This window comes from Agelaius phoeniceus, chromosome 5 (assembly GCF_051311805.1).
Source record: "Agelaius phoeniceus isolate bAgePho1 chromosome 5, bAgePho1.hap1, whole genome shotgun sequence".
Classification (NCBI taxonomy): domain Eukaryota; kingdom Metazoa; phylum Chordata; class Aves; order Passeriformes; family Icteridae; genus Agelaius; species Agelaius phoeniceus.
The window spans coordinates 7,630,642-7,657,890 of record NC_135269.1 but is presented as its reverse complement, the minus strand read 5'-3'; the positions used below and the strand labels follow the sequence as shown (position 1 = coordinate 7,657,890).

General features: G+C 39.8%; 1 protein-coding gene across 1 annotated transcript in view; it reads right to left on the bottom strand.

Moving 5' to 3' along the window:
* Positions 1–516: 516 nt before the first annotated feature.
* The window catches only part of LOC143694004 (uncharacterized), a 190,175-nt gene continuing 163,442 nt past the window's right edge, over positions 517–27,249 (bottom strand). The window contains exons 9-11 of the mRNA XM_077177961.1: positions 17,056–17,138; positions 14,870–14,990; positions 517–2,677 (exon numbers count right to left, since the gene is read on the bottom strand). The gene's annotated coding sequence lies outside the window, so the exon portion shown is untranslated. The remainder of the gene's footprint in view (positions 2,678–14,869; positions 14,991–17,055; positions 17,139–27,249) is intronic.

Genomic DNA, 27,249 nt, shown 5'->3' with positions numbered 1-27,249 from the left:
TGTTATATTCCCCTTCTTCCACTGATTTTTCTTGTAAGACTCTAGAGTTCATATTCTCAAAATATCTTTACTGGCAAACATTTTTTTGTCCATAGTTTTTCAGATGCATTTTGTACTTTTTAGATAGAAGAGAATTCTTTTGGGGCACTAAACATCATTAAATGAGCCTGTTATGAGAAACTGAGGGACTAAATAGATGTCTGGTTTTGGTTTTTTAATTCTCACTCTTGATTTTCATTGTTACAGCTTTTCCCTTGCAATGTAAACCTTACCTGCTGAAGAATGTTGTGTGATTTAACCCAGAACTCTTTGTAAAACACTGCAAGATTCCTGAGGGAGAGGTAAGGTTGAACTAAACCAGGGTATTGTGAGTAAAATTTGTTGCACTCAAACTTAGATGTCAAGGAAATACAAACTTCCTCAATGCAAGTTCTCAGCATTTTTGGAACAATTTCCCCCAGTAACTTCACCCCACTAAAATGAACCAAAAATTAAACAGAACAAGAGCAGGCAAACTTTGAAATAAATAAAACTTCTTTAATTCAATTTTTCACGATAAAGACTTTAAAAATGGTAATTATTTTGCAGGCAGTTATCAAAAATCTACACTTAAAATCTAAATTTAGAGCTATTAGGGACAGGATAGCAACAACTGTATCTAGACTTACTTTGCTGGTCTCAGAAGTATATCTCAGGAGTGTATTTTAGCTCTTGTTTCTCTGTGAATTAAGACACTGAGGTTGTTATGCTGCCTATCAGGGAAGGCAGTAGGTTGTATAGTTATCTCCTGATTGGGGCAAAATCACTACCCTGAAACCACACAACCTACTACCTCATCCTGTTAGAGCATCACGTGCATCTTCTGAAGGAAACATTTCACCATTGTAAGTAAATTACCTTATCTCTCTCCAGCCCACACATTTCTTAGCCTTAGAGAGGCCATGTGGGACCTCAGCCCTTCCCCACAGCTCCACCTGGGAGTCAGACAGAACTGGTGGAGGGACTGCAGAGACAGGAGAACTGCAGTGGCAAACACTGTCCCTCCCAAACTAGCAATATGTAATAAAACAGTGAGTTAAATCAGTGCCCAAAACTGACTGAAGAGACCTCTTACTTAGGGTTCAAGTATTTACCATTTCCAGGGCAGAACACGACTGACTGGGAAGACATCCTCTCAGGGTTTTGTCCAGCTCATCTCTTTGGAGTTTCTCAAACAGCCTACACCAAGTGGATTTAAACAGCTGCTGAATCAAAAGTACCATTTTATGTTTAATATGAACACAGATGCCAGAAAACAAGGGAGAGATGGATCAGCTGTTTCCAAGTGGCCACTCCCATGGCAGTCCCACACAGCTGGGTGTGAGCAAATCCACTGCAGGCTGGGCTGTACCTCTGTATCCTGGCACTCACACCCCACCTGCTCTCCAAAAATGCCAGAAGGAAATGGCTTTTGAGCCTGAATGGGAAATACAGGAATCTAAACACTCTGAGGACATTTGTGTACAAGAACCAAACACACAGACAGAGCCAGAGAATGGTACAGTTGAAAAATATCTGTGTTGTCTTTTGGAGCCATCCAGCGCTGACATCACAGCCACTTCAGGAAAGACAGTAGATTGTATAGTTATCTGACAGGCAGGGCATAGCCCTAAAACTATACAACCTACTACCTCACCCCAAAGGACAGTCACATTCTGATCACAGGAAGCACAGGCTGCATTCCCAGACAGCTGGATTGCTTAATGACAACCTAGAAGACAAAAAACTCTGGAGACAAATGTTAACAGTCTTGAATTTGAAACACTTTGCTACATACCAGTCAACGTTCTGCTTAATGAGCTCCAGTTCCATGTTTGAAATGTTTAATAGATTTGCAACTTGTGAAGTCATGTCAGTGACAAGATACACAAGGGAAACAGGATACAGCATTCATTTTTAATAACTGCACTTGTGCACTTCCAGCTCCTACATGACTGTACCTTATCAAACCAGTTTGTCACTTTAGGAAAGGCTATGACTTAGAATGGATGCTGAATAAATGGATTGTTTAACATGCTTCCAGATACTTCTCCATTATCCTAATGGGGAAGAGCTGAAGTTCTCTAAGTGAATTTCCCAAGTTCTGCACAGGTAAACCCCAAAGACTGAGCAATGAATTTGTCAATACTGTGAGGAATTGTGGCCTACTCAGCAATACTCCTAACTGAGCAGTAACCCAGCTCTGAATTGATGACCAAATTAAACACACCCCACTGTACCACGCAGGCCTTGGTTAGGGGGATTAGCAGAACTGCCACTACAGCATCAGCTTCTTTAGCCTCTAACTTATGCTTGAGTTTGAGGGGGTTTTTATTCCCTGCCACCTGGTTTGATAGACAACAACACTTCTATTCAGGGTGGATATAAAGAAGTGGGAATAACTGAGATATCAGTCTGTGTTCTAATATAAATACTGCTTGAATAAAGAAGCAAACTTTTAAAACAAACACCCTACCTTAATCAGTGAGCTAACCTTTTCCTAGTTAATTAAAGAGCACAATAAATGCTGCATCCATCAGCCCCACCATGGATCAAGGTGAGTTGTTTCACTCAGCAAGTCTCACCCTGAGGTCACTTGGTCACACTGCAGGGGGAAGACACCATCTGCCCTGGCTTTCAGCATCACTGCTGTGGGGATCTGAAAAGACAGGAGCAAGACAAAACACACAAATCTCAATTGCATTTCACTGCACACTGAAACAATTATAAGGTGGGTGAGAGCATGTGCAAAGCAGAGAGCAGCTTCTTTCTCCAGGAGAAGCATGCACAGCACCAACTTTCCCATTCACCTGGTACTACCACAGGTACACCACGACCCATGGGGACCCTGACTCAAAGAGACAGGCAAGAGAAAAGTATAGTGAAAAGAGAATAATTTTTATTAGATTGACTTGAATATTTAGGAACATTGCAGAGACAGGCAGAGAGAGGTATCAGGTACTTCATCTTCAAGGAACAAACACTTTTAAACAAAGCAGAGAAGGAAGGAGAATGCAGATATCTGATCAAGTTGGATATCAATGTGTTAATCTCTACAGGACAATGTTATGCCATCAATGACATAGATCATTTCATTGTAGTGGGCTGAGAACACGTAGAAAGAGGTCACTGGCTGCTGTTAGCTGCACATGGTGCCATTTGTTGGACAAAACAGGACAGGTGCAACTCTGACCATGCTGAGATCACTGCAAGGAAGGAAACACTGTCCAGCCCTGCATTTCACCTCTTGGAACCTCAGAGCCCTTGCAAGCCAAAAAGGGTGATGATGTTCTTTCAATACCATACTGAAGGAATACCTTGAGAGACTTCAACATTTCATCAATATAAACCCCTGCCCAAACTGGTACCAGAAGCCTCTCTTAAGCTCTATAAAGAACCCCTTTGGAAAGCTCTCCAGCAGAAAGCCTGATAGTCTTCTCTATGTACTTAAGGGTTTTAAATCTCAGAATTTTCTCAGTACCAGCTTTTTATCATGGTCAATTACTCTCCCAATAATCCTCTGAAAAAAAACCCCTACCCTGTAACTCTGTTTTTTAGATAAGACATTTAAAAAGAAACAAGTTCTTTATGTGTGCAATCAGAGATCTCAGTATTTTTCCTCAGAGCCAAGAATGTGAAGTGGAGCTAAACTTCTGTGCAGTTTCAGCAAAGCTGGATGTGTTGCACAGTCACCTCTCAGAAACTGTTTTCTGTGTAAAATAAACCCTGTGCTTATATCAACAGAACAGAGTTACATAATATAATTGGAGGAAAGCTGAGTATTGTGTGACTTCAAAGTGTGACTTTTTGTAAGCATCTTTCATAGTGGAAGGACAAAAACAACACAGCCTTTCAGAAGAGCAACTCTTTATGCTGGATGGTCCAGTGAAGCCAGTTCAAAGAACCAGTCTGGCTCTAAAAGGATACATTCACAGTGGTGAAAAGCCCAAACTATCACACAGACCCATCCAACTCCAATGACAGGGAATTTTGGATGAAGAACCTTTACTTACAGCTGATCTTGGTGACTCTAAGAGACATATATAGATTGAAAGAAAAGCAACATTCTGGAGTATGTTCTAGGGATTTACACTGCCTGTTTTTAATATATCTGGACTTCACTTACACTTCCGGGGGCAATATTAGGTGGGATACTGGAAAATGTTCATCCCTGTTGAAAAAATGGTGAACTTGAATTAACAATTTCTAAAGGATGCTCTTATTTTCTATGATAATGATATTAGAGAATCTTTTCTCTAGATGCTGTGCTGATATAATGTTGCCTTAATGTATATTTCCCCACAAAAGTAGTAGTTTTTTAATTCATAATGATATTGAGATAATTACTTGTAAAGTACCATAAACTCTGTGTAACACCATTGTCTATAAGATCTGTTATTATGGGTATTAGTAATACTCATTAGCAAACAAAAAGGGAAAAGAATGTGCTTTATCCAACACCAAAAATTAATTAGTCTTCTGCTCTCACAAGCTGCCCATAAACTTAATTTAATTGACTAGATCACCAAACAAGGATGAACTTTAAAATACTTAATGAAAGAAAAATCCATGTTCATTTTCCTTCTACAAAGACGACAGGCACATGAAATAGCTCTCTGGCAAGAGTTATGTTTCTAGTTTAACAATTGTTTAATACTAGGAAAAATATGACATTTCCATATTCCAACTCTCACTGAAAAACATCTTGGAACTGATGTTAATAAGTACCTCAGCAGTCACTTTTCAAAAGGCAGGGGGCCAAGTCTGCTATTTCTGTGATGTTACAGGAAAGCAGACAGTGTTAAAGCAGGCTTGTTATATCACTAAAAGCCTTACTAATGGACAGACTGGGACAGCACAGAACAAGCATTCTGTGATTTCAAGGTACCTTCCCCTCAAAACCTTTTACAAAGGCCAAGCCTCCCTGGCTCCCAGGAAGAAGGAGATGCCCTGGCTGGGTGCTCTTGGAGTGCACTGTGATTACCAGGGAAGGGTAATCTGGAGGCCTTCTGAGGCTGGACCTTCTCCAGCATGGCCAGACCAGCAGTTCCCAATCTCTCTGCAGGCAGTGATGATCTTCTGGATTCCCAAGTGAAGCACAGTCCCCCCTCTGCTCCTACAGGCTGTTTATTCATGGTTGGAAATGTCACCTGTAAGACTGATCTGGGGGCTGTTCAGGTCCAACCCAGCTAGCTCTGGACCCCAGCCCCACAATCCTATATAGGACAAAAGTAAAAGACTGGGGGTGCTCTCCTCTGGGGGGAAAGGGGAGAATGGAACAAACCATGTGATCACTGCAAATTATCAAACAGCCAGTGCAAAAACAACAACTAAATAAACTATTTAGTGCAATACAACAGTCACCAATGTGTTCAGGAAGAGCATTGTGGGGAAAATGGCTGAGGATATGCCAAGGTGGACACTCCTGACCAAATTCAGCAGGGCTTGGATCAGGCAGAACTGTCACACCCTTCTCCTGGGGCAGGACTGTGGCAAAGCAGTATAGTGGCAGGTAACCTTCCTAGAGATTTTAGTAGAGATTACTTAGAGGATGGAAGGATTCAGTTTCCTTGGATTTATGTATGATAAACTCCACACAGTGCATTTCAAAATCTATTTTTAACTAAATATAACGAAAATGACACACTGCCTTCATATAGCATGCAAACTTCAAGAAGAAAAAACACTCTACAGACACAGATGTTGTGACTCCTGTGAAATACAACATGTACTGCAATCTCACTCATTACTTAAATACAGTTGCTTCTAAAATGGCAAACAATTGCTCCTGGGAAGATCGTATTCATGCAGATCACACAAAAATGAAATGTTAATGACAGCTCCCACAAATATTCACTAATTTTAGGGTGTTGAGTAATGGACCTTATATTTGAAAGAGCTGAGCTCACCTAACTCAGCTGACATCACCTGGATTTGCCTTAACATCTCTGAACACAAAACTGAACACTTAAACTGATCACCCTCATCTTTGACTTGATATGTGATGTCCAGCTCTCCAAAACTGCACCTTTCCCACTCCCCCTAAAGCCCTGTGAAAATAAAATCTGGGCACAGTCAATGATGCAGACAACTGTCAGAACCACAGTTTTCTGTCTCTCCAGCTAAATACTCAGCCACCTCATCAGCAATTATTTGAGTGATATTTTAAATTCTTTTTGGATGGAAAACACCTTTACTGCACAGAAAATCTTAAATAAGCCATCCGAATTTTAAGTCAAGTGGATTTGGCTTTTTAGCACGTGGAATTTATACAGTTTCACACCTGACCTATGTCACACCAATGAGAAACAGCTATTTTTTTCAGTTCCTTATAGAAGCTAAGAAAAATGGAATAGTCACATCTTCTTAAAAAAAATGCCATTCCCAATCTCTATCCACTAATTCCTTTTTGGGAAAACTGAATTTTCACTCTGAAATTGATTCAGGTCCTTGAAAATTGTTTTTCTTTAAAAAGACATGCAATAAGCTAGTATATACAAATCCTAACTTAATTAAACACCAAGAGGTGCTTAATTTGCCTGTCAGGTTAAGCTTCAACAAGAAACTAAAATTCATTTTTCAGAATGCAGCCATGCCAATAATTATAGTTGGTAGAAAAATGGCTTCTGGCCTTCCTCCCATAAGGCTTTCATTTTAAATTTTAGCCCTTAGTGAGATCAAGCAGCTGACAAGTAGGGGTGAATGAATTAGTGGTCTGGGAGCCAGGAGTAGGTCAAAGCTCCAAATAAGCCAGTGGTAGTGGATTTAGACTAAAATTGTGTATTTACATCAATGCACCCTTCCATCTGCCATCACCACAAACAGGATAAAGTTACTCGAGTGCTCTTGAAGAAGGAGCTTTATATGATGGCAGACAAGTAAATCCATCCTTTACAGACTGTTCCATTTGTGATGATCACTTCAGAGCCTGCAGCATGTGAAATTGAGGATAACATTGTATGGAAAGCTGGCATGAAATCACTCTTCTGTATAGCATGTTTGTTTTACAATATTGTTAAAAGCCTAAAATTCGTTTCTATTGCAGAACAATGTTCTGGGGTCTGGACTGCATTTGGGGTTGAGCCAGTGGGCTTGGTTCAACCTGACAGTAAGCCAGCAGAGGCCTGGAAGTCCACATGCACTAACACAGAGAAAGCATTTCCACAGGCATTGCAAACCAAGCTGCAGTTTGTTTCTGGTTACTTTTGGGGTTTGGGGAGGGTGTGAGGCTGTAGACATGATCAGACAAGACTGCTTGCAAGAGCAAGTGTTGTCCCTAACCCTGTTAAACATTTTTATGTTAGGGGACCTTCCACAGCGAAACTGCCACTTATCAAGTTCCCTGTCTTCTTTTAGTCACTATTTTTCTTTGGTCACCAGCACAGATCCCTGTGCACTTTGTTATCACCCTGGGATGGGATGCTGTCTCAAGCTGTGTTATGATTTCAGAAGCACACACTTGTGCTCTGTTAGGATGACTTTGCCTGTGCTCTGAGCAGTTATTTTCCATTCGGAGCATTCCAAGGACACTGCCAAGAGCCTCACGCACACACTCGCCCTGCCCAGCTTTACATGAGCCTTTCAAAAGCAAGGGGGAAGCACTGAAAGCTGCCATTGGCACACAAGGACCCTTCTGCCCACCTGTGCCTGCATGCTGAGGGGGTGAAGGCTTTTGGAGGGTTGGGGTGAGCGGGCAGTGCTGCTGACATGGCACTCACAGGCACAAGAGAATTCCTGGTGAGTTCCAGGCTTGGGGCTCACACAGCACTGCCTGTGCTCAGCTCCACACAGCCTTCTCCTTTCTCAGGAGAATCTCCATTGATGGACACCAGTGTAAGTTTGTGTACCTGAGACTAATTTCACTGGTTAAACATTCATGAGTGGGCTGAAGGGTGGAGAGTGAGCAGATCTTTGCCAGAGCTCCTCGGTGTGCTCGACTCTCCATGTCCATTATTCATGACGCTGCTGCTACAGGCCCTAATTTTACACAAACAGAAGTCACAAGAGAACTGTTACAAGGAGCAACCAGGAAAAGTACAGGGAAAGAGTGCCTTGTCAGTTGGCATTAAAAACACAGTTCAGTATTACATTTTCTGGTTGTGAAGCCCCTTGGGAGTCAAAATATGCAACACATTTTCTCTGAAAAATAAAAAGCTGAAACTTAAAATCTTGTAGATGGTGTTTAGAACCAATTTCTTCATGTCCTATGCACAACTCCATTCCAATTCCCCACATATGAAAAATACATAACCTCTTAGCTCCAAATTCATCTACCTTACAGTTCCTTTTAGCTCCTGTTTAAAACCTACTAAATTCTATCTTGGCTATCATGTAAGCTATTGTTCTGTGCCTGCTCAGGGATGACAGACTCCAGAATTTAAGATCTGTTGTGCCAGAAGCAGATTAAACCTTCTCTGAAGACAGAAACATGCACATTATTACTAGGATCAACTGAGAAATACAGCAAGCAGACTTGGAGCAACTGAAATAATTGATTCCCTTCCCTTTATCAACACAAAAGATAAGAGGCATATAAAAGTACCTGTTTTTCTATCTCACAGCATTTGTAGCAAACACAGTGGACAGTATTTCAATATTGTCCTGTTGCAGAAATAAGCTTTAGGCACAGAATCCATGACATGTAAATTAAGATATACTTCACAAGACATATCTTAGTTGTGAAAGTAGGTCATGCATTTAAGGCATTTCTAGACTCTCGATGTAAATATTCTGAAAATATTTTTGTGTGTATAGAATAATATTTTAATTATTTATCAGACTTCATTCTCTAAGAACACTAAAGGAACAGATATTTCTAGGAGTCCTCATAGGGAAATAAGTACTTCTTGCAACCATTTACAACTTTATGTAGTGCACATTTTGTTCTTAATGGAACTGCATGCTTGAAGCACACCTCGAAAAAAGTTAATACAGTAGAAAAAGTTATTGTGTGAAGATCCCAGACTGCCCAGGGAGCCTGACTAAACAACAGCATAACAATTTCAAATGTTTACTACCTTGTATTATTTTGGGACTCTTGGAATTTCCTCAAGACTGGTGTTGGGTACTTGTTCACCTGCCTATGAGCAAGTTATTCCATGAGCAAAGTTAAAGAGGGGAAAAAAAAAAAAGAGGAGAAAGCTAGAAAACAAGAGAGTCTATGTGTTTGTGATGTGAATTGAGTTTCCAGGCCAGAACTTTTATCAGAAGAATAAAAAACACCAGAGGCAATTTAAATCAGCACCACTATCGATTTATCCACTAGGTGTCACAAAATAATCACGGCAAGCAAGAGGAAAAGCAATTATATGTAAAATGTGTCAGTGTACTACATCAATGAAGTGCTGCTTTGAAATGAAATCTGTGATAAGAGCAGATGCAGGAAAATGTCATGGATCTCATGAATATGCATAAACTGTCAGGAGTGTATGGGAACCTGAGCCATGACACACAAAAGCTGTTGCTAACCATGGTGTATGTCATGTAATGGATTCACACACAAGCATGTAAGTGTTCCATTAAAAAAAAAAACTCTTCCCAAATCCTAAAAGCAGGACTTCCATTCCTCAGAACTGCAAGATTTATGTTTCTTGCTTTTTAATGCTCCAGCTACTGGACAAACGTATTGTATCAGATTCTCTACATATATGTAAAAATCTCTACATATATGTAAAAATCCCTCATGGACTACAGGGAAAAAATGCCAAGAAAACAAGTTCTGAAGGCTAAAACATATGAGGAAGAAAAACATAAATATTTTATCAATATTAGTATAAAATCACCACGAATGCCAAACATTGGAACTGGCAATAACATGTGACAGACACTCCTTAGATCCAGACTGTTCTTTTGGAAGGACAGGGTAGAAAATTACCAAATGGTTCTGTAGCCATTATTTTGTAGAAATCAACCTCTACTGCATAGATAGTATTTTTTTTCTTAAATATTCGTGGACCATTTTAAATTAGTAATTACACATAGACCTGCACTCATCCAAAACACTGAGTTCCATGAAAGGATTAAGGCTGGGCTGTTAATACAAGCAGCTTGGTGTTGCACTAAAAAAGGGTTCTTTAATAACAATAACTTTTCCTCAGAGTTGCATAAAATTTTTATGGGCCAAGTAGACTCCAGTGTGCATTTATCATTATCTGTACTCACACATAATCCAGACAATTAAAAATGCTGTAGTCACTAGCATATACAACATTACGAAGTAGAACAGGCTGTTAGATAAGAAGAGGAAACGTATCCTGAACATTTTTTATCATCCAAACAAAACAGTACCAGGGCTCTTTATGCTCTGCTGCCAAGTGCCATTGGATAAAGCCAGCCTAAGCAATGTCAAAACCCCTTCCCCCCTCTGAGAAACGCAGTAAAGGAACACATGCCCTACCAGGGCACTGTATGTTTATACTGCAGTTTGTATGTTTTATCCTGGCTGTAAAAATCAGGCTTTTCCAGGGTGTAAGCAAGCTCATATGATAAAGTTCAGACTTTTTACATAGTCTTTCTCTGTAGGATGAGCTGTCTAAATGTCAGAGCTGGCCAACATTTTCCAAAGCTTGGAAACACTTTCTTACTTGGTGACCACAGGGAAGCTTTTCTTATGTGCAATTTTTCCTCTTTTTTTTTCAGCCACTCAGTTAAACACTTGTGCTGCCAGGAACACAGGTACAAAGCTGAGAGAAACACCTTTTGTTTGTTTGTTTGTTTCCAAAACTAGCATAACTTAATGTGTATATGCTAAAGCAGTCTGATGTTGTGAAATACTCTTTCAGAAGAACTCAGAACTATTCTCTGAGGTTCTCCACATTAAAACCATTATCTGGCTGTAAAGAACCCTCCAGTGATGCCCATTCAAGCTGGCAGAATTCAGAGCCTCCTGAAATCAGAAAGAATTTTGTTATAATGTAGCAAAACTGTGATTTCCCTTTAGGCAGAGCCATACAGAAAAATGCTGAGGTTACCATTCATTACATAAACCCCTGACTCTTTGATCCCAGAAGGTGAATGGGAAGATGTACAGTATTATTAATTCCACCTAAGGAACTTTAATTGCTCCTTTTTGGTCCTTCAGTGGTCCAAGTCTGCAATATTTTTTTTTTAGTCCTTGTTGTGAAAGAATCAAACAGTGACAAAATAACCCAGGTTGGAAGAGGCCCCTGAAAGCATCCAGTCCAACCTCCTGTTCAAAGCAGGTCTAATTAATTAGGCTGCTGAGGCACACACCCAATTGAATCCTGGACACCTCTAAGGATGGAGAACCCACAGCCTCTCTGAGCACCCCTTCCAGCCTTTGACCACTCTTTGGTTAAAAGATTTTCCTTCTATCTGACTGGAATTTCCTTTGTTCCAGCTTGTGGCTTTCAGCATCAGGACCCCCAGCTCCTTTTCTGCAGAGCTGCTTCCTCCACAGCTGCCCCAGCCTGTTTCATTAGGATCTCACTGGCGACAGTATTTACACCATTTCTCAAATTATTGATATGAAAAGGTTTTATCTTTTTTTTCTTTAAAAATTTCATGTATCCTAGGCCTCACTTGGCCTTGAAGTGCCATGAGCAGAACAGCTTAAGAATGTGAATGTACAGCAAATGTGCTTCCCATTAGCTCTTAATGCCATAAATCTAAAATCCTTGATACTACTGTTAGAGCAGTGCTTCCACTCAAATCTTAAAAGAAGCTTTAGACAGGATAGTAAGACTAAGCAGCCACACAAGACACTTACTGCTGCCTAGGACAGGCTTGCAAATGCACTTGGATCAGAGGTCCTGCCCCTGTGCATCACTATTCACTTACAATGGAATCATTTTAAATTACATTAAGAACTATAATCATATTCTAGTATCATTTACTTTTTCATACCCTCTGCCACCAGAAATATGCTAGAAGATATCCTTTCAGCCCCAAGTGCACTACTCTGGGAAAGTTTCCATTTAGATGAGAGCATTTACTCTCATAAATACATGCTATTTTTAAGCTTAATTCAGTATGAATAACTGGTTCAACTTGGTGTCTGCTCATGAGTGAGCAGTTGGAAGGAACTGGTTAATCATTGTTTGCCATCTGCTTTGGAGAATCAGCACTGTACAGAACCTTTTCTGCAGCAAATAAAACCACAATGCACAAAGAGCACTAAAGGAAAATCCTGTTTTCAGCTATGGGGTGGTTCCATCAGATTTCTTGGCCAAAAATGAAGGCAGCCTCTTTCAGGTATTTGTTCTTCTCTCAGAAAGGCTCTGAATTTTCTAAACTCTCCAGTCTGTTTTATTAAAACCAACTCTAAGTTCTTCTGAACAGACAAGCCAGGACTTAAAACACTATATTGAGTCAAAAAGCACATTTGCCTCCTCACAGAAAAACATCAACATGAAAAAATAAAATTGTTTGACTATCTATGCTACTTTCTTGGCTCATCCTCCCCATCTGGTGTGACTGACAAATGCTGTGTCATACTTGGAGAGGGAACAAAATTTCCATTTATAGATTTTGGAATCCAGGAGTTCCTAAAAAAAATTTGCTTCAAAATGAGGAAAAATATATGTGAATGATGTAAAAAGGTTCCACTTAAACACAGAAAAATTGCTGGGAAAAAGGCACTTCCTAAAACTGAGGCTTTCTTAAAATACACATTCCTAACAAGTGGCAAAAAATATCAGAAGAAATGCTGAGCATGAGAAAATCAGTACTGCTAGGCTCACTCTGATATCAAAGATCTAGCACTGGGGGCCATAATTCAGGTTATTAAAGTCCTTTTTCAAGATTGATTAAAGCTCAATTTAGAAACATCAAAAGGAAACCCAGGCTCCAATGTTCTTAATATTGAGAGGGCCAAAGACTGCAGTCTTCCATCAGAAAATCAAAATGTGTTCCTACAGGCCTTGCAAACACTGAGCTCTGAGTGTATTCAGTCATTCAAAAAGTCTAAAAAATACAGCGAAAAATACTTTTCCTTTAAAAAACTTCTTAAAACAAACAGTTGGAGATGATCCCTCTGACTTCTTGCTCCACCCAAAAATTTCAGTTATCTTCCTTTTCTTTGCAGATTTCCTGGGATATTGAATCATGGAATCACAGAATGATTTGGGTTGGAAGGGACCTCAAAGATCATCCAGTTCCAGCCCCTGCTGTTGACAGGGACACCTTCCACTATCCCAGGTTGGTCCAAGTCCTGTCCAACCTGGCCTTGGGCACTTCCAGGGATGGGGCAGCCACAGCTTCTCTGGGCATCCTGTGCCAGGACCTCATCACCTTCACAGGGAAGAATTTCTTCCTAATGTTCAATCTAAACCTACTCTCTGTCAGTGGGAAGCCATTCCCTGTTGTCCTGTCACTCCAGGCCCTTATCCAAAGTCCCTCTCCACCTCTCTTGGAGGCCCTTTGGCACTGGAAGGGGCTCTGAGGTCTCCCAAGAGCCTTTTCTTAAGGTTGTTTTATCTAATGACTGGGGATCCCTACTGTTGCAGATTCCTGAGACTTGACAGTGGTTTGCTATTTGAAATAACTGGTACCAACAGAGGTCTTAAAAAGAGATTATCCAGTATGCCTTTGGAGACTTTAGGGTTCCAGACTCAGTATGGTCTAATGAGCACAACAGGACTCTCTGACAGTCCTATTGGGATTTTCCCTCTGTTACAGCTGGCAGTAAGAGAAAGAAAGATTTAATTAGCACAGAAGAGCTGCATTGCCTTCCAAGTACTCAGCAAAAAAATCTTTGGAACAGGGAAGTGAGCAAGGTGGGAGAGAGGAAGGTCCTTTGGGTATGCAGAAATTTAAGAGCTGGATTAATTTAGCAACTGGACAATATATTTCTTTCATGATCATGAACAAATACTTAGGTCAAATTTTCAGAAAAATAAGCTCAGTTCTTCTGGCTTCTTTAGATGCTAAAATAACTCACCAGACTTTTCAAAGGCAAACTGCAACTTGGGTGTCAGTCTCCCTGGAAATGTTACAAGCTGACCCACACTGAAGACTTTCGAAGATCTATCCCTATCTGTTGAGGTTATGCATCTTAAAGTATTCACAGCTGGGCTTCACTTCCTCACCTGTAAAATATTGTGTTCCTCCTCTATGTTCTGAGGAGAACAAGTTTGTAATGCCCATGAACCAGCTTTGAGAAGCTTCAGTGCTAAGATCATCTAAGTACCTGGACTGACACAGGGCACATGTGTCACAGGGACCATCTCCTACTTCTGGCTTTGACAGGAAGGGAACTGGGATTCTACAAACCCCAAAGTCATGATCACAAGATGCCACAGATGCCAGGGTAGGTTGCTCTAAACTCAGTGAGGAGTCTGGCTGTTAGTTATGGCAATGAGGAGGGCACTTTTCACTCCTCCTAACAGGGACCAGTGCCCCTTCTAGCATGTGTCTGTATTGAGTTCAGCTGTTGGCTGTGAAGGCTGTTAGACAGTATCTCTTTACAAAGCAGAGATGTTTAGATCAAGACCTGACTTTTCCTTCTAGATTCAGCAATATTCTTCGACAGCCACAGGATACTTAACCAAGCAATTCAGATGCTGGTTTTGAGAGATGAAAACTATGTCAATACAGACATCTAGAGTATCTTCAGAGTCCTAGATAAGTCTTAAAATACCCTGCATTTACCATAAAGGTCTCTAGCTTGCTTAAAATTTAACTAAAACATTGGACTTGGATGCAGTGGGATTAACGGGTCCACTCAAGACCAAGCTCCTGGCATTCCAGATCACCCTTGTAGCATTCCCCCAGAAGGAACACAAGTGTTTCTTGAACTTGTTATTCCAGATTAATTTGCTTCTCATTAAGGTGAGATTAGTACAGGTGAAGACATGAAGTACCTGCAGAAGTTCTCTCTTTGATCACTCACCTGCATCTAGCAGAAGTCGAGGGTCTAAGGTCTTGCCAACAGGAATTCCACACAACTGATTTCACATTCTGCAGCTGTTTCTTCTGAGAAAGACCTGTCAGGAGTGGATCAATAGTTTTTTCTGCAGGCATGAAAGAGTAGGGAAAGCAGGTTAATAATGCTAGAGTATCACCCTTAAGCTGGGCAGCAATCAGTATCACCCTTAAGCTGGGCACAGTAGAACATCTCATGTGGGCGAGTACTTTCAGCCTGTATCTATGCCAAGACAGCTATACAGGGCTGTGTTCTTGTAGACACAAGCCATGACAGACAGAAGAAGTCTATTTTCTGATTCTTTCCTATGGGTATCTCCACAAGAACATCTCTGGTTGAGGATCATGTATTTTTTATAGATATATTTTCCATAAAAATCAACAGCCTTTCTCTAGTACTCAACTCATTATTGACACCCCCCACTTTGCCACATCAACATTTTATTTGAAGTATCAGTCATAGCATCCCATCAAAATTTAATAGCCACTTTCTATAATTAAACCATATTAACTCTTGGTTTCACCTATGCCAAGGTTTATCTTTCTCCTTCTTTTAAAATTCTAATGATATTAAAAATACAACACCTTTCTACAGCATGACTCAGAGTTGCATAATATTTCTTTCTTCAGCTCATGGGAAAGGAAAAGAGATACAAACAAAGGCAGAAGAATTCTCTATCCAAGTCTATAGCTTTATACTGAATCCTGAGTGTCAAACCAATAGGGCTTTTAAGAAAAATGTCAACAACTGTAACAGTTACATAAGACATAGTTAGAAAAATACTTTGCAAGGAAAAATGACAGTTTCTGTCACTTGAGAAGATGATTTATACTTCAGCTTTACAATGCAAGCATGTGACCTGACATTTACTAAAGAAATCAAAGAAATGTTGAGCAAGATTACAAAAGGCAAAGCACTGATTGCCCTCTACCAGCAGCTCCTCTCTGTACTACAGAAAGATCTGCATAGTCTTCCTCTCAACATTATACAAAAAAATAGAAAGGGAGGTCACAACAACAGCTCTCCCTGTCGCCACTTTGTGCTGACTTTCTCCAGTTCTGAAGACCATCTGGTGCTGTTTGTGCTGCCTTTGTGCCTTGTGTCTCATGTTGTTCTTTATGGACAAGAAGGATTCACAAGTCACATCCAGCTGTGTTCTAAACTTCTTTGCAGCAGAATTTGATGGTTGAAACTGCATAAAGAGTGTATAGCTGCTGCTACCAGAACATGGTGAAAAGGACACCAGATTCAGGGGGGCCCAAGTAGGAAGGACAGCAGGTCAGGTGAGCTGGGCTTCCTTACTGGTTCTATTATACACTTCCTGTAGGACTTGAAGTGGTTACCCTTGGGGCTCAGTTTTATCACTTGTTAAATGGAGATCATAATTCCCTATCTCACAGTGATACTGTGAGGCTTATTCATTAATGGGTTCAACTCAGTGCTGGGCAGATGGTCAATACAAATTTTATGCATCATTGAAGTAACATTTAACCTCAGGACTTAAGTGGCAGATAGCCTTGTGCTGGTCTCTGAGCAGTCACTGGATAAATATTAAGCATTCACTTTACAGAAAATATTTGAGAGGCATGAGTTGTTAGTAGTGCTGATTTTGCATCCCTTAAGTTACAAATTTTCAGGATGACAAATGTAAAAGGACACATTCTTCAAATGCAGTGCAAAACAGGTTCTAAGTGCATCTCCCTGTGATGGTAATAAGTGAGGAAGAGAAAATGGTAGCACTGCTGAACCAAGCATACAGTGATTAAATGAGTCCATGAAACAAGCACGTTAAGTCTCAAGAATGACCATTGATAGTATCTGGAGGGATTTCAATTTTACTGTTGGGAGAAGAGTTGTTTTTACTGGCCTCAGCCAAAAAAACAATTCATTGAATGTGATTGCCATTTACCTACAGAAACACAGCTACAATTCAGCATAGTAATGAGTTTAAAGGTGCATCTCAAAGATATTTATAACCAAATAAATATTTGCTTTGCTTAGTGTGGTAAGCACACAGTAGAGAAAAGTAGTTTTCTGAACATCTTTTTCAATGTTTCTGAGGACTATTTTTAAACTTTATTGCCACAAGTAATGTACCATGAAGACCTAAGCACCAGCAAGAAATGAATCTCCAGTGTGATTACTATGCATACCTTGTAATTTCCTCTGCAGAGATGACCAATCTTCACTTCTTTAGTTTTTAACTTGCTTCCCCAGTAAGTCATTCTTTCTGTTTCTAAAGAGAGAGAAAGAAAAAAAGAATGTGTCATCTTTATGATGGAAAAAGAGAAGAACAGACATACAGCCTTCCTAAGTCTTTTCTACAGGTTAGGATTCTGTTTCAGAAGAAGGCCAGTATCCCAAAACTTATTTTGGAAGCCTTAATTGAGGGTAAGTAGGGCATGAATAGCACTTTGTGGAGGGATGACTTTACCCTCAGGGAAGCACTATGACAAGTTCCTGAGACCAGTCAATTTAATCGCTGCAAACCTTGAAAGCTTTGAGTAAAAAAAGTTTCCTCTACTTTCATAGCCAAGTGAGTTTAAAAAAAAGTTACCAGATAAAAATATTTCAACCTTTACCCCAAAATATCATCCTTGTTTTCAGACCTTTAAAATTACTACACCAATCACCAGTAGAAAGATTAATTGTGGTGAGATTAATTGACCAATCATGGACATCAATACATCAGGTGTAAATCATTCCTAAAATGTAGCATTCAGCAGTTTAGTCTCAGTAGCCAGGGACACTAACATTTTTGATAATGCATTTGTGTCAGTAATATTTTCACATATGCCTTGTAATCATAGTCAAGTACAGAAATTACTATCTCCTACATACAGTATGGTGAAAAAATAATTCCTGGTTTCTTGCATTGTGATGGTGATAGAGCTATGGGGAACCTAAAAATCCACTCCCTCATGTCCCCACCATGAGAAGGGGAGAGGAGCTGAGATTCACAGATCCCCTCAGTGTGGATTAGGGTGAGATAACACTCGAAGTCCATAATAATACTCCAAGTCCATAATAAGCAACTCTAATGGCACAAATATTATAAAATGGTGACCCTGTCACAACTGTATCCACATAAGCTATGCACAAACACCAAATTTAGTTGAACAAGTAAACATTCACCCTCTCGACAACTATATCCGCTTAAACTGTGCAGGAACACCACCTGTAATGGAACAAATATTCAGTAAATGTCAACCCTCTCACAAGTGAGACTGACCCTGCAATGGGCTCAAGGGCATGGTACTGATAACACCAAGGTTGTGGGTTCCACCCCTGTCCCACCTCTGGAACTCTCCCTTAGGGGTGCTGGCTGAACTCACAGTGCAGTTACCTGGGCCCCATCCCTTGCACACTGCACATAAATTACTCTGGGTCATTCCAAAGAAGTGATTGTTCTCTCATCACATCACATCACATCACATTAAATGCTAAATCTATTCACTTCTTACTGCTTCTACTTCTTTTTTCCCCAGCTAATTCTGCTGCTGTTTTATGAAGAAAGGTTTCTTTTCTCCACAACAGCCTCAAAGTTTGTGTACATGTAACAGTCCATTCCAAGTCAATCTTCTTGGAATTCTGCTTTCCTCCAACAAAAGACCTCCCATTTTGGCATTTCTCCCTCTCTGACCACCATAATATCCACGTGCTTCAGAACTCCTTTTGAATGTTATCCCCCAACCTCACAGGAGAAAAAATACTGCCTTTGTTTACAGAACAGAAAAGCAGAGACAGAGAGAGGATACAGCCCACTTTTACTATCCCAGTTAAGGTGATAGGATCATACAGAGTGTCCAGATACAGACAGGGTTCTTCAGAGAGAAATCTGCAGTACATTTCTAACATACATACCCTGAACCAACCCCTTAGCAGCCTCTTTTTTCTCTCTCCATAGCAGCAGCTTAGGAATAACAATTACCTACACATGCACCTAAATTAGATGTAAATGCAAGTGAATATTCTCTTCACTGCCAAGCCTGAGAGCAAAGTCCTAAAAAGACTTAAGCATCCTAAAAATTAGGGTTGGGTTACCCACTGTGAGATGATACCTGGCTTTGGAATGAAAGGCAGTAAGGCATCAGAGTTCCCTACACCATCAACAAGGAGAGGTCTGGTTTATCTTTCTCAAAGCCACCACCTTGGCACTGCTTTGTTTTGCTTTAGTGGTCAGAGACCACCTCCTCTTCCTCAGCTCTGAAGGTGATGTAATGCTGTGTTCTCTATTTAACTCACTCTGAAATGTGCCAGTACATCTGTGTACCATTCTGAACAGCTGAAAGAATTTATTTTAAATTGTCACTCAGTTTATTAATAAAGAAGAAAAATGTATGTGTATATTTTTCCTTAAAATAGAATATAGGTACTGTACAAAAATGTACACAAAAATAATCTTTAGTCTCAGTCAGACATCTGGCCAATGGGAACCTACAGGCAGAAAAAAGTCCAGACACAAGATGGGATAGAAATGACACAGATAAAGAATCTCTTCAAACTTGACAGCCTTAAGACTGTATAAAGAGCATGTGTTGGTACAGTGCCACACTGAGATTTTTTAGACATGGTTTTCACACTATTCCATTATTACAGTAGGCTACAATCCTGCAAATGTTTAGACATGAAGGACTTTATTCAGTCATGTCAGTGTTTTCATGACTGGGTCTTATTAAATTTCTTCTCCAGAGAGTTAATAAGAAAGCCCTCTCTCTTAGATTGGCTATAGAAGAGCAACAGTTGCCAGATACATTTCTGTTGAAACATGAGAATGCACAACAAGAAACATCATATTAAACTTTCATCCTGAAATGCACAATGCCTGTTCTCCAGGGCCTTCAAGGACTTGCTGAAATATGGAACTCAAATTAAAGGTATGTTTATGTATTAGTCTGAAAGGGGGCATTACTGAACATCAGGGATATTGTTCCCAAACAACAAACATGATCTTCTTCATTTTAATGTTGTGAGTAAAAGCAGAAAGAGGTGAATAGCAGGAACATATTAACGATGGTCTTTGAGGCAGCCAAGTGACCCAGTCTGAGAACTAATGATAATGCTGGTCTAGAAAAGAGGGTGGAATTTCCTTTGTACTTGATATCTACACACCAAGACAGTTAAGCTCCAGTCTACATCTAGTTTTGGCCCAGAACCACCAGAGCTGGTGGTTCCTCACTAAAGCAGTGCACCAAAAAAGGGCACTAATGATAACCTCAGCCACTAATGGCTGACGCTGGAAATCAAATGTTGGTTCAGCTTAACCTGGGTATGAACTTTTGAAGGCCAATGGCATAAACCACTCTTTACCATGGCAGGTTGCAATGCATCCAGAACAGGACTGCTGCTTTAACTCATGATTATTGACACAATACTCTTACACATCATGATGGTGGTGCAGTATTGAACACCACACGGAGAACTGACACTTGGTGTCTGCTAAAATGGAAACCCCCAGTTTAGTGTAGAGCAATGCAAGATGTTTCCTTTGTGGGAAGAAAGAAGGAATTATCCTTCTGATTGATAAACCCCCCATCCCAACAACATGAGTGACAGGAACTGAAGTAGGATCTCCATGAAATAGCACCACTGGTCCCATTTTAGGAAAGTGCTGGCTATTAACCTTTTTGTGAATACTTAAACTTTGCAAAAGACATTTGAGGCATAATAACTACAGTTATGTCCTGTCCCCATAAGCTCTACAGCCTGACTGCAATTTTACTAAAACACTTTTGTGCAAAATGCAAATTTTTGTGACATGATGCCACTTCAACTAACAACAGAAAATAACTTTGACAATCCAAGTCCTCAAAACACAGAATCACATAATATGCTGAGTTGGAAGGGATGCACAAGGATGATTGAGTCCAACACCTACAAAGGCTAAAGAAATAGGGTTTATGTTGAAACAATACAAAAAGAACCCAGGCAAATAAAATCCATTATTGAAAGAAGCAGGTTACTGAAGTTATTTATAGTAAGTTAGTAATTAATTGCATTTGAACATTCTTGTACTTACTGTCACTGAAGATGAATGCCCTTACAAACAAATTATTTGCAAAGGGCTGGAACCCCTGGGCTTAGTCCCAGACTTGTCTGGTGTTTGTCCCTATGCCCAATATGTGACTGTGGATCCAACCATACAAATCCAGGATTTTGCCTAAGAATTCTCTGACCTGTTGCACCTACAGTCCAGGGGGATTTTCCACACGAGTTCATCAACCACAACACTTCTGCCTATTTATTCCATATACTTAGCACTTGTATTTTTTCCATAAGCATGGACTATTAATCACTGATGGAAGCAACACAGTAGGCCAGAAAGACCCTTCTGTGGCCCAGAATTGTTCTTAGGATTTTTAACTGAGGAGACTTTTTCTCTCAAAATTTTGTTTAACATACGTGCCTATTGAAACTGCCACATGCTTCTCAGGCTACAATTCACAATCAAATGCTGGAACATGGTATGGGCAGGAAGTACATCACTGCAGACAGAGAAGAGCTGAAACTGAAGCAGAGCTAATGAAGCTTCTTCAGAGACTCTGACTTACTAGAACTGCAGCCTCCTCTTAGCCATCAATACCTGGTGCTAGATTCATACCTTACCAGAAATTTCCATGGAAAACTTTAAGAAACAAAACCAAAAGGCAGGCATTATCAATGAGGCCCTGTGAGAACAATGATGAAAACTGTGAATGCAACAGCAGGTGTGTCTGCTTGCAGATATTTCAGTCCACTTATAGTACAACAGGAGCCACAGAGCTAAGGGGAGGGTGTTCCTTGGAAACCACCTGTGTGCAAGTAGGAACACCTGAGGCTCCTCAGGACCAGCTTGGGGGAACAGTATACTTTCCTTAAGAGCTTATTGCTCCTTTACACAAAATATGGTATGGGTTAAAAGTACTGGCAGGCAGTTCCTAATGTGTTTGTCAGGAAAACCAAGTGAGGTAGCCAGAAAATATATGGCTTACTAGATATGTGAAGTTTTTGTGCCTCTGCTGAATCAGCAGTGGTATCTGATAATGGTTTTGATTCTTTGTTTTTTGTCTTTAACAAGGAAGACATATAACTCTTGACATAAACCATATTGTAGAATGTGCTGAACAAATATTTCATCAAAGGGGAGAAGTTTATCTTAGAGTCATTTTGCTGCCAAATGATTTATTAGAACTCAGAGCCAAAACAGGTAAAAGCCCTAAGGAAGTGCTGTATCTTTCTAACAATTCAACTCTAAGAAGAGTTAAACTCTGCATACAGGAGGGCTGGGGTTTGCTAGGAAGCAAAACAAATAAAGATCTCCTACACATATGTCAATGCAATTCTCTGCATCAATACCTGAAAAAGGAGCAGGCATTAAAGAAATGCACACTTAAAGCCATGACTAATGAGGATACTTCTGTATCACAAAGTCTGGATTAGCCAGTGAATCTTTCAGACAATCTAAGTTGAAAGCTAGCATTTGGCAAGGTCCACTGACATCTGCCACCACTTTCTTTAGGCTCCTGCATTCCCTGAAGGTACCGCCTGGGAGCTGCCCTGCAGTTCCACAGCAACTGCAGACAGCAGGGAATGCAGACAGCCATGCAAAGGGTTTAAAATAGGAAACACAGGCTCTGTGCTGGGGCTGCTACAACAGGTGGATACATATATTGGGAGCTCATATTAATGAGGCTTCTGTTACACGTGTTGGGGGTGGCTGGCAGCCTTTTCAGAAGTAGATGGGTATTTTGGTTAAAGTCAGACAGAGTAACCTCGTAGTAACCTCCAGGCTGGCTCACAGCCACAGGGAGGACTCTGAAGGACTGTCCCTTGGTGCTGCATTGATTAGATTTCTTCCCATAATACACCCAGTGTTTTTGCTCAGTAAACCTTACTAACAACTGAATCAAGAATAAAGACTGAGAGGGGAAATAAAAGCCGATCTCCATGTGAAAATGGGCCATAAAATTAACAAGGTTCTCAGCATCAAGTAATTCTGTCTGCTCTGGCCAGAAAGTCAGAGCCTGTACAATACATATGCAAGCAAGTACCAGAAGAAAAAAATCCCTACCCACCCAGCCAACCAAACCAAAGCAAAACCAAAATCAACCCCCTCCCCAAAAAAACCACAAAAAACCCCCCAAAATCTGAAACAAACAAAACCTCCCCAAACCCAAAACAATCCCAAATGAATGCCCCCCCAAATTTATACAGCAAGTCAAATATTGAAAGATATAACACTTAAGAAATCGAAAAGCTTAACTTCCCCCCCACACCCCTCCTTGTATTTTAAATATTTTCCTTGTATTTCCATATATTATACATGCATAAATTTTGGATACCAGTTCTGCTGGCAAACACACATTTTCCCTAATATTTTATTGTGCTGTGGCAGTGCTAATGTACAAGTCTCCTAATTTCTTTGTCTTGCAGCATCAACAGTGCATAGAAAGCACCTTTACAAAAGCAAACAAAAAAGCCACACACTCTTAAACAAAATGTGGATGATAAGCTGGGACATAACCAAGTCTACAGGGTAGTAATTTATCCTCTAAGAACATACGGGGGTATGATAATCCCAGAACACTTTGTAATCTAGGTATTCGATATGGAGAGTGCCCTGTTGTGGATCACCAATATTTTTTGCTAGAATGATCCTTAATTGCTGAAAAGGAAACCAAACCCCAAATCATTTTCATCAGAAAGACAACTGTAACACTGAACATTCCAAATGAACAGCCCTTTCTATCAATAATGAATCATCTAGGCTCTGAATAACAATTACAACATTCATGTACTTGGTAATTCATGTAAGAAAAACTATGATCTTTCTAACATAAACATAACCTACTACCAAGTATTAGAACTGAAAGGATGAACAGGATTGTCATGACTTCAGCTATCCACACTTCATGGTAACTGATGAAGTAAGCAGACTAAGTGTTGTGCAACATCTAGAGTAAGACAGAAACATAATACCTAGGGCTGCTTTAATAAGACAAGTGGGAATACACAAATAACTCATTTCTATCTTCTCTAATAACACTGAGGAAGGGCTGTCCCCCCAAAATCATCAATCTAGATATGAAGACAAGTATGGTGTGCAACATCATTTTTAAAGGCCTGTAGCTGTAGTAGGATACCAGACCAAATCTTAAGTAAATCTATTCATGTTATTACAAGTGCAACCTAATAAATTAGAAGCTAAAAAACCCTTCTTGCTAGATGAAAACAGGTGTCTAATATCAAAGGGAAACTATGGTAAGGACCTTAAAATACTTTCATTTGCTTGAGGTTTTCTCCCTGAGATCTTGTAGATGAATGACTCTGGTAAAGTAATGTCAAGAAGCAATAATCAGACACAAAACAGACAAGTAAAAAGTCAGCACCACAAGAAGCCTAACAGAGCTGATGCTGAATGGAGCAAGCCTTTTTGCTTCTGGAAACATGGGCACTGCCAAGTTTTAAACAATTTTGTTTAAAAAGCTGGTATGACAACTTCTGAACCTTTGCTGTTAACTATGGTAAAGGAATGAAAGCTGTCACTCATCTGGAACTAGCTTGTATTCCTACTGCCTTGGGGGTATCCAAACACTGGGCAAACAAAGTGCTTGTGAACTACTTGCAAAAACTTGCAATCTATGTTCAGAGGAGAAAGGCCTTACTTCAAAATAATAAAAAAATCCATTAGAAAAAAGAATCTCAAGAACTTTTTTTCAGGGTGGTTGTTAATGTGTTTTGGAGCTTAAAACAACTCTGTTGTGTACATATATATATATATGGTATATTTTGCCCAAATGGTGCTTCAAATATTGAACTACAACTGAAGTTTTTTTCAGTGCCATGCCCTTTCCTTTCTTCAGGAAAGGGTGAGAAGAGAATCAGGCATTTGATAATTCCCTGCTGTGGCACTCTGTGGCTCTGACCACTCAAGCAATGCATGGAACAGCAGGATGAATTCAACATGCACTAACCACAAACCCTGTAAGAGGATCTTTGATTTGTGCCACATAAGCATAGTGAACTAAACCCATATATACTTATAAATACATCTGACATAAAAATGTGCAATAATTTACAAAAGCATGTGTATCAACATCAAAATGAAACATGTAATGGGAGGAGACCTATTGGGTCAGACAAACACAAAATACAAGCTCTCTCTACTGCTGCTTCAAAAAAAATCCTTTCAGATACTGCCTTAGATATCAAGGCAAATGATTTAAAGAAGTCTTGGCTTAAATATCCTAATTTCTGGCATGGCTGTCCCTAGGAAGGATGCACTCACATCTGCAAATCACAAATTACTGTACTGCTGCTAGGAATGCATTAAGTTAGGAAGGACTATCATAAGCTGCTTGTATTTTTATGGCTGTTATTTTGAATTATTGGAAAAACACTTATTAATCCCCTGAGGAAGCCAGATTTCAGACACGACATAAAAAAAGCTTTTCTGAAAGAGGAAAGCAAACCTTATTAACTCCTAGTTACACCTTTAGAGAATTGAATAGAAATCCAGATGTCTTAACTCTGTAACCTATGATCTGTGTCCAGATCATCTGTGCTTTTGGCTTCAATTTTACCTCAACTAAACTTGCTTTCATTGAGTTATTTTTTTGTTATATAAATACCTATTTATGCAGGCTACTGTTCAACTAAACCAAAAATCTCTTTCAAAAAATCTCTTTCAAAATTTCCCCCTTTATTCATCTTGGGGCAACAAGAATGGTTGAAATGAATTTTTAACTTCTTGGTCCAATGTAGTGGTCCTAGCAGTTTCAGGACTGAAAACACTGTTTCTTGCTGATCCTATATAAAAAAGCAAAGCCTTTGATCAATACAAGACTGAGGGTCAGTCTCAGAAAAAAAGCAGCCCAGGAAAAAACTCACCCTTGAGAAAACCCATGTGGAAGTGAAAACAGAGGTGATGTTAAGGTATGCTCTCACTGTAGCTGGTTATTAGCTGGAATATGGTGCTGATACTTTTATATTCAAGTTGTGTTAAAAATCCTCTCAGTTAATAGGCTGTTAACACGTCTGAGTTATGTATTTCACATTTTTATCACCAACAACAGTAACAGATATATTTGAAGCACACTGGAGGAACTTCAAAGTAATTTATAAGCACTAATGATAAGGAAGCATTAATCCTTATTTTGCAGATGAGGAACAGATGTAGAAGACTCTCTTGTGCTTTTGTGTGAATCACTGCAGCAGAGGCAGAAACTGAACTTGAATTACCTACCAGCCTCAATATAGCCTCAATCACCTCTACCTGAACAGTTTTCTGTAAAAGCATGGTAGACATGGGACACCTTCCTGAGAAATAAACAGAAAGAGCATTTTCATTGTAATCCTCTTAAAAGGCAGTACACAACTCCTACCTCAAAAGTCAAAACCAAACCCCAAAACAAAGCAGCACGTTTTGTTTTTAGAGAGAACTTTTGTCAGGTGGGACAGTTTCTCTGTCCCTCCTTGCTCAGTTCATGATGGCAATCCCTGCCTGCTAATCAATCTTGTTTGGAGGATTTACTCCTTGATATGTAATTCCAGATATTTCTTGCAGCACTGAGCTTTTACTGTACTTAGGTTAAAAAAAAGGGAAGAATGACTCTGCAGAAGGGGTTTCATTTTTACTGCCATAGACATAATTTTCTGAGATCTTTGGCACTAAGGGTGCTATCTATTAAAATGATTGATTGATTATATTTTAAAAATAGAAGTACTGTTCTGATGCTGGGATCAACTATTATTATTAAGATATTGCAGAATTCTAAACAGCTTTGAATTTGCACCCTCCTGTGAATGTAAAGTGCCCCTCTCCATCCCCCTTGCCCATGTTACACACACAAACTAGAACATTTCATAGACAAACAGAGTAAATGCCACTAACTTTGCTCCTCACACAGCTGGTACTGCAGCCCTAGGATGACAGGAACAACTCCAGAGTGTCCCTTCAATTCCTATCAAACATTTTTAGTTTGATTTTAGCATATTTGCAATCTACCCTGCTGCCTTTCTTCTCCTGAACAATGTTATGTGCTGCTCTATGGGAAAAGCCTAATTACAGCTATTTTGAAGGTTCTTATTTTTAAATATCCTATATTTTCTCAATCAAATCTTGATTATTGAAGGGCCTGCTAGTAATATTTGGAATAAATAGCTGTGCTGGATTTGGCTGGGGTAAAGTTAAATTTCTTCCCAGAAGCTGGTAGTGGCTGTGCTTTGGATTTGTGCTGGAACAGTGCTGATAACAGGGGATGTTTCAGTTATTGTTTAGTTTAGGCATGCACAGAGCCAGGGACTTTTCTGCTCCTCTCCCACCCCACCAGTGACAGGACTGGGGGGCACAAGGCCTTGGGAGGATA